This window comes from Xiphophorus hellerii, chromosome 9 (genome assembly GCF_003331165.1).
Source record: "Xiphophorus hellerii strain 12219 chromosome 9, Xiphophorus_hellerii-4.1, whole genome shotgun sequence".
Classification (NCBI taxonomy): domain Eukaryota; kingdom Metazoa; phylum Chordata; class Actinopteri; order Cyprinodontiformes; family Poeciliidae; genus Xiphophorus; species Xiphophorus hellerii.
In genome coordinates, this window is record NC_045680.1 from 11238755 (window position 1) to 11246812 (window position 8058).

An 8058-nucleotide genomic window follows, 5' to 3' on the forward strand; every position below is an offset into this window, starting at 1 on the left:
TGTCCCGCAGTACCGATATGTATTTTTCATTTGTCCTACAATGGCGATGGCTCTTTAAGTAACTTCGAAGTCGATGTGCAGGTGTGTACGCCTACAGAGATAGGCGGGTTTGGAAGTGGCCATGCAGGTTTCACAATGGGTGTTTTGTATGTGACCTGTAAACATATCAGTGGGTGTGGTGAACAAAGCTGAACCAGGTGTGTTGAAATGTTGACTCTATCCAATTTGGTCCAGGAGTTTTGCAGTTTGTTAGCAACCCATAGACACGTGACCTATTTGACAACAAAGTGTCTGTAGTGCTTTAGTTTTAGCTTCCAGAATGTGTTTCATCCCATATTTTAGTTTAATCTAAAAAGATTTTGATTTAAATTTTTGATGTCTTAAGGTGCATTGATGAAAATGATTGCAGAAAAATGGATTAAATAGTGCACTAGTGTTGCAGAATGAGCTCAATGCTTAGCTGATGCAGGAAAAAAATTCCTTCTTATGTATGAACCCTGACTCAGCAGATTTGAAAATATACCATTTATTTTATTCATATTTTACAATATTATTTCATTAATAACCAGCAGGAATGCAGTTGATTTTGCCGAAGAGACCACATGAGAGCAGTAACTCATTGCAGAAAACAGAACTATGAAATTATCAAATGAATAAAGAGATTGAACTTCTCTCTCCTGTGTCTTAGAATTTGAAGCTTTGCACAGTACAGTGGCACAACATACATTTCACCTGTTTTGTTTACAATAATTTAGAAAATTTGGGAACAATAACTATTCAAAACCATTTCAAATCATCATTTTTACATATTCAGAAATTGCAATGCAAAAACAAGCTATAGAAGCACACAACAATCTGCTAAATCATTTGCGAATTTAAAAACGTAGCTCCTCTGAGTTGAAAAGCAAATAATCTCAAAACACTTTAATAACCCCAAAAAATTTGACCCATACTGTTAGGCAATGAAACAGAAACAAGAACAGATGTTCCTAAGACTGTGATCATCTTCAGACGAAACCGGACTTCATCTGCATCCTTATTGGTCTCCTGATCGCCTGCAAAAACATACATTTGTCAAATAAAACACAATATCTACTGATTATTTCAATTTTCGCTTCTAAATGTATTGTCATTATCAACCTTTTTACTGCAGAACAATCTAACATTGTAATATTTTTTCTGCATTTTTGCCATAAAAGCCTTAGAATGAAAACTACAGAAAAGGGAATCAGAACAAAGAATAAGAATAGCACAAGTCAGCTTTTCAGAAGACCAACTGTCTGTAAAGTTACTGCTCTAAAGCAATTCAATAGAATAGAATAGAATATATAAATGAATTATATGTGTTATATATAACATGCTACATTGATAAAACGTGATTTAATATTTCTAACAGTTCATGTCTTCAGAAAATTGCAATACAATCCAAAAAAATAAATCTTACCTTTCAGAATGTTTGCATTTTTAATCCTGTACACAGAAAGGAGTTCCTGATCCTGAATTCTAATTTAAGAAGAAATGCCTTAGAAAAAGCTTTCTTCTTCCTAAAATCAATGAGCTCAAGAGAAAATAAACTTCTGCTGTCTGTTCATCATCATGTGAAGTGAATAATTTTTGGCAAGTGGGGAGTGGTTTGGGGTTTTATGATGTTTTTTAAAGAGTGTTGGATGGATCAGCCAGAAAAATAGCACCACCTACAGAAACTAAGGAGGAAAAAGAAGTAAACTCTAATAACAAATCATCTAAGAAATATAAAGGTAAAAGCTTCACCAATAAAACAGATCAAAGATATGCTTATGTTTGATTATTAAGATACAGTAAAATACTCAGCAATTAATGTTGAGCTCATGATACCTCATTGTTTGCATTTTAAGATTTGCCAGATATGAAATCATCTAGGAATTCAAACTACTTCAGATCCACTGAGAATGATGTTGTGGCTTGTGTTAACTGTTGCTGCTAAAACAAACCACTCCATCATTTTCATTTCACTGTTTATAATCCAGCATTATATTTTTAGACTCAGACACAGGTCTGGAAATGTTTTATGATGAATCACAGACTTGTGTCGCTGTACGTTCAGATCATGATGAGAGGTGTGGAAAAAGAAGCCTGCACAGCACAGAAACTGAGTTCACAGAATAAAAACCATTATTCAAGCTGAGAGTCACTTAATGCCTGTCTATGAATCATGACTATTCATGCTTGCAGAACAGTGGGGCTTTACATCCAGACTGTACATTATCTTACTGATGCACCACTGGGAATGCAAGGACAGAGCTACACAATTACAACTATGTTCTTCTGCACCACATAAAAGAGGTTTTGTCAGATAAATTATACATTCTTTGTTAAATTAGCATCAATTTAAAGACTTTATCCAGATTATGATTGGTGGGATGTAGCATGCTCAGCCACATTCTCTTTCCTACCACCTATATTTCATGGTACTGCTGCCCAAAGTTCTTCATGGAAGGGTCATACTGAATGATGCACCAGCCATACATTAGCGATATCCTCCCTTCACTCACACCTGCAACCCTTTAGCTCATCAGTCTAGGTCCTTTCTTTCAGTATTCAACCTACCAGTATTTAAGCGCTACATTTTCAGCCACTCCTTGCTGGATCCTCTCGTCTACTCCAGTCATGATCTCCTTGTGTTATCCTTGTGTCTCCCTCTTGGTTTCCCTACTTAGATTTGTATTTATTCCCGCCCTGGTTAGCTGTTAACTTTGTAAGTTTGCTTTTCATGAAACCTTCACATTCATTTGCCACCTCCATATCTCGGCATTTGAGTCCAACTTCAGATATAAGGTTCTTTCATATTGATGCCATATTTTTTGTTTCTCCTGCAACAAATCACCAGCACAGCATCATGAACAAAAACAAACCAGGCAACCGGGGGTTTGTCAAGTGAATGTAACTGTATCATTCAGATCTAACTTATAGAAATCTACTGAACTTAATCATTTTGATCCCTTTACATATTATTGACCAAACAAATGTGATATTTTAACTGTAAACAAATCTGCGGCTTCAGTTTTTCCTCTGCCATGCAATGCATGTGAAGCTCTCCAGCCGCATCCTCGCTATTCAAATCCAGACTAACCCTCTGCCCTCTAAGGTCTGTTGGACTTTATGTAAACTTACCTTTCGTATATGCGTGCCGACTGTGTGTGTCGTACACATTTGAATAACAAGTTGGCTCGCACAAGAGAAAAAAGCTGGGTGTGTGCAAGCTTTTCAGGGTCGATTTGCATACTTGCGTGACGTCCTTGTTCTTGGTGATGTAGCTCCATTCCACAAAGGGGCGGAGAGCGAGTCTCTGAAGAGGCGACCTCGCTGTTTGCACAAGCAGAGTGGCTGCTGGACTTGTAAACGGACCAGTTCACTCATTTCTTTGGAGGACAAAGGTCACTGTAGCTATGCAAGGGTGTAGTATAAGTTGTACGGGTGTACTACGGATCACAGTGACTGTTCTCTAGTTCTACTGGATGAATTTCGGCATTGTCCTTCTTCATGATAATATGTTTGCACATGTTCCCTGCAGAAGCAGTTATAGCTCAGAGGTTTAATCTCTGCAGGGGTTAGGACATGTTTTTCCAGTTCTCTCGAAAAAAGATCTTCTTTCAGGGTGACAATCCAACCCTGCAAAACCAGGAGACATTTTCTGGAAAGAAACTTATCATCAGCACTCTATCTTCTCTACCTCATGATGTTCAGTATTTAAGGTTCCATGTTCGAGCATCTCCTGAAAAGGCATAACAAAAAAGACATTTTGTTTTCAATTTTCTTTTAAAACGAATCTTAAATAAATCTAAACCGGTACGTTTTATGCTATCCAGTTATTGCAAAGACATTTGTCCAAGTCCTCATTGATGTATGAGGCTACCTGAGAGCCTTCAAATGCATGATATAAAAATATCTTTTTATTCTGCTGCTGCAAGACAGTGAAGGAAGCAGGGGTTATGAATAAGTAATTTGGTGTAATTGTGGTGAAAAATGGTCTGACCTGTATTTGGCTCAGTCTTCACTGTAGAGCCACCTATAAAGTCATGAAGGAGAACAGAAGGTTGATTATCTCAAGTTGTTTATGAAGATTTTCTCATGACTGTCAGAAGGACAATTACATATGTAAACAAACTGTTTACAGATCAGTCTAATTTTGCTTTTATGTATCTCTGAAAAATAATTGTATTTTATCTGAGGTATACAAGAAAACTGCACTTAATATGCACTTATTAAACTAATGTTAGGACACCCTACTCCCTAATAGTGGCCCTTTTGTGGAAGCTAATCCAACCAGACGCTTCTTGTAGCCATCTAGCAGTGTCTGCTCAACATACAACTCTTTCAATGGTTTTCCTGTCAGGTTTTTTTTATGTACAATCAGTCAAAGGTCACCCCAGAGCTGCGTTGGGCTATCACTCTGCCAAGGTCTTTCTCTGACAATCTTTTGGAAGGGAAGTCAAACTTATTTAGTTTCTTCCTGATCATGCAAGCATATATGTTCATATCAGCAGCAACAGCAGTCTGCTATAAGTCCCGTGATAACAACTGAGGGTTTCTGAAACTTCTTTTAGCATCTTACGTTCTGTTGTTGAGGTGAACTCGATTGGATCGTCAGATATGTGCATGTTGATGCAGTTGTTTTGAATGTCTTCCACTTGCAGACTGTTTTATTTACAGTGGAATGATTGACTACAAAATCTTTTGAGACCTCTTTAAACCACTTACCAGACTCTTAAGCTGCTACAATCTTCTTTCTGATGCCATCTTTACATCTTACCATTGTGAGATGGTAAGATGATCTCACTCTAACACTAAGGAGCACACCACACTAAATAAAGTTTAAACACAATACATTTTGTGACCCTGAAACTCGTAAACAGAGACCCTCCTCCTGATGACTACACCCTGAGATTTTGTCTATAAACACCACAACTGACTTGATTGTGCTATAAAATTGCACTACATGCCTGGAAAATACATAATATCACCCCGTCAAACTGCAATTGATTGTTTCCGGTCGCTAACATGCGGCTGTGGCGTGCAATGCTCCAGCTCAATAAAACTTACCGGATATTGTGTGTGCTGTAAGGGCCATGACATCTTTGCCAGCATTAAAATGTCTTAAACATTCCTCTCACTGCAGCTTTAATTGCTCAAAATTTGAAAGTGTGTCCAACAGCAACTGAATTGCTCATTTCACTTTCTCCACTAAACTACCATCCAAACTACAACCAAACTGCAACCCTACAAAGGTAGAATACATTTCTAAAAAAGAAAATCAAAGTCTCTGTTCACTACTCCTCCTCCTCTTTGCTGATCGACCCAGTTGAAATCCACTTCTATAGGAGAAATACCAGATGGAGCACTGAGGGGAGATGACAACTGAGCAGAATTTCATAGCAAAGCAATGGCCAGTAATCACATAGCCTAAATTAACTCTACAATTAAGGTAAAAAAAAAAAACAATGGTCAAAAACCTTCTTTAAACCTATAAAGCATCAGCGGACTGGAAAACTTAACTACCAAACCCACAGATCTGATTCACAGCCCCACAGCCAGAACTAAAGGCATCCTTATCTTCCTGAATCTGAGGTTTGACATTGATCCTTTCCAACATCCTAGATTAAACTTTATACACCATTCTTCTTTTCCAGAAAAGGACTCTAGTTCTTCAATCCCAAACCACTCCTATTGATTTTAATCAGCTGAAATGACCAAACTTGCTTTATCTTTCAGCGAGTCTGCTTGTGTACATATTTCAAATTTAGATTATCACTGATATCAATTATTATATTTGGCCACTACCCACAAAAGCAAATCCAATGCTCTGCCACTGTCTTCAAAATAAAAGCTAATCACATGCTTTCTGAATGCTTACTTCCAGTCTTAACAATTTAATCCTCTCACTTCGGAGATAAACACAATATATTGATGCCTTCATGAATAGGAATATGAGAGAAAGGCTGGAAGACACTTTTGTGCAGTCTTCGTCATAACTATATGGTTCAAAAGCAAGCTTAGACTAAAGCAAACAGGTTAGCCCTTCTGCTGCTGAATGACTCATACGCTGCATGGATGATAGATGCAAGTCAAATGATTTTGACTCAACATAGGTGCCAAGCAGAGGTGACCATGGAAACTCCTCCATCCAATGGGAAAGAAGGATATGGGTGTGGCTCTCTGTCTGAGCGACAGCTTTTCTTCTTTAGTCGGGTGAAAGAGCAACTTTCTGTGCTCTAATTCTTCAGCAGGCAAAGACAGGAGGAACTCTGAAGAAAGATAAAACTGTCATACTTCTAACATACTCAAGTTCACTTTAGTATGCAATTAAATTAACAGGAATTACATTTTCTTTGGCATTGAGTGGATTTGTCTTCATTACGCATATTTTATTGCAGTTTTTTTTCTGCTGTAAAAGTCTCAGAATCATGGTTACTGTTCTAAAAAGGAGGTAGTTCTTGACTAACCTTCTTTATAAGTCATGTCCAGAAAAAAAAGGATGTGACAGGGTGTAGAAGAGGGAAAACAAGTGGATCATGAGATTCATATGGTTATTAATGGTTTCCATGGACCAAATACAAATACAAAGGTACACAGAGGCCTGCTGGTTTGATGCTGTCGCGTGGAAGTCAAAGGTTGCATTTCAGAGCTGATATCACCACTGGGTGTGTCTCTCCTGGTGAGCTAATTTAACCTTCTTTACACTGATTGTTGTAATGATTTAGAAAGAATTGTTTCTTGAGTCCAGCTGATTGTATACTCTGCATAAGTACTGTGTCTCTATGAACACCTGAGAAGTCTTAAGCAAGAGGTTTAAGACTTTTAAAGCAAAATTAGGTCATGAAACAGTCTTCTGAGGTTTCAACATCTCACAGACCACTGTTCAATTTATCCAAAAACTAAAATAGTGTGACACAACTGCACAAATACCAAGACATGGCCGTCCACATGACCTAAGGAGACCTCAAGGAAAGTGTTATTAGGAGAAAAAGCAAACACCCAATGTATTTAAAGGAATGCTCTGTGGAACAAGTACAAGAAGAAAGGGATTGTTGAAAGAAAGCCATAAAAAATTATGTTTTCATTTCACCACATGCCATGTAGGGACACAGCAAACGTGTGGAGTAAGAGTGCCCAAGTCTAGTCCTAAAGAGTTACTATCCTGCAACTTTTGCATCACTACTCTAACGTACGTGAATCAAATTCCCTCATCAAAACTCACTCATTCAGCTCTGCAGAGGCCTGGTAACAAGCTGCTCATTTGATTCCGGTGTGCTTGCACAGCGATTCATCTAGATGTTCCAGGATGGTAATTCTTGAGGACTGGAGTTGCGTACCACTAATGTAGAGGAAGGTGAGGTGGTTAGATAAGACTGAAACTCTAAGAATCCAGTCAGAGCAAGACTGGATTCTTAAACCCAGGTAAACTCGTATTTATGTGGCCCAGTCAAAGTCCAACTGAGGAAAGACTTGCCATTCATAGACATGCTACATCCAACTTGGCTGAGTTTGGGTTGATATAAAAGAGGAATGGACAAAGACTCCAAACTCTGTATGCGTGAAACTGGTACACTTTGTAGCTGTAATTACATCATTTGATCCACTTCACAATCATGATCTGCTTTGCCTAGACAGACTACATAAAAGTCCCAAAGAATTCATTCAACTTTAGTTCAGTGCATTTTTTTTGAATAGATATACATTCAAAGTTTAAAAAGTGAGGGACAACACAGTGTGCCAGAGCAACATCAAATATAAGTTCATATTTGATTGGGAGAATACCAGCAGTCTATGGCATCATCAACTGATATTACTAACATCAGTAACACACTGTATATGGAATAAATGAAAATAGAAATTAGCCAAATCAACCCCAAATCAATCAGATATAACTCCTCCTACCTTGTCCTGAACAAAAGAAAGAGTAATTGTTGTAGGGATGAAAGAGTGCTTCTATCTGTTATTTTCATACAGAGAAGAGAAGTCTGAGCCGGAGGAAGAAACCGGAACTCGGTGTGTAAAAGGCGAGAGCTATCAGCAATAATG

General features: G+C 37.9%; 1 long non-coding RNA gene across 2 annotated transcripts; it reads right to left on the bottom strand.

The window, feature by feature from the left end:
- Nucleotides 1-510: 510 nt before the first annotated feature.
- Nucleotides 511-3785, bottom strand: LOC116725249 (uncharacterized). Of its 2 annotated transcripts, XR_004340355.1 has the most exons (3): nucleotides 3151-3785; nucleotides 1445-2849; nucleotides 511-1055 (listed from the first exon to the last, which is right to left on the bottom strand). It is a non-coding gene; the product is annotated as an uncharacterized LOC116725249 (long non-coding RNA). The 2 variants fall into 2 exon arrangements; XR_004340354.1 differs by lacking the exon at nucleotides 3151-3785 and having other exon boundaries at nucleotides 1445-3144.
- Between the last annotated feature and the right edge of the window lie 4273 nt (nucleotides 3786-8058).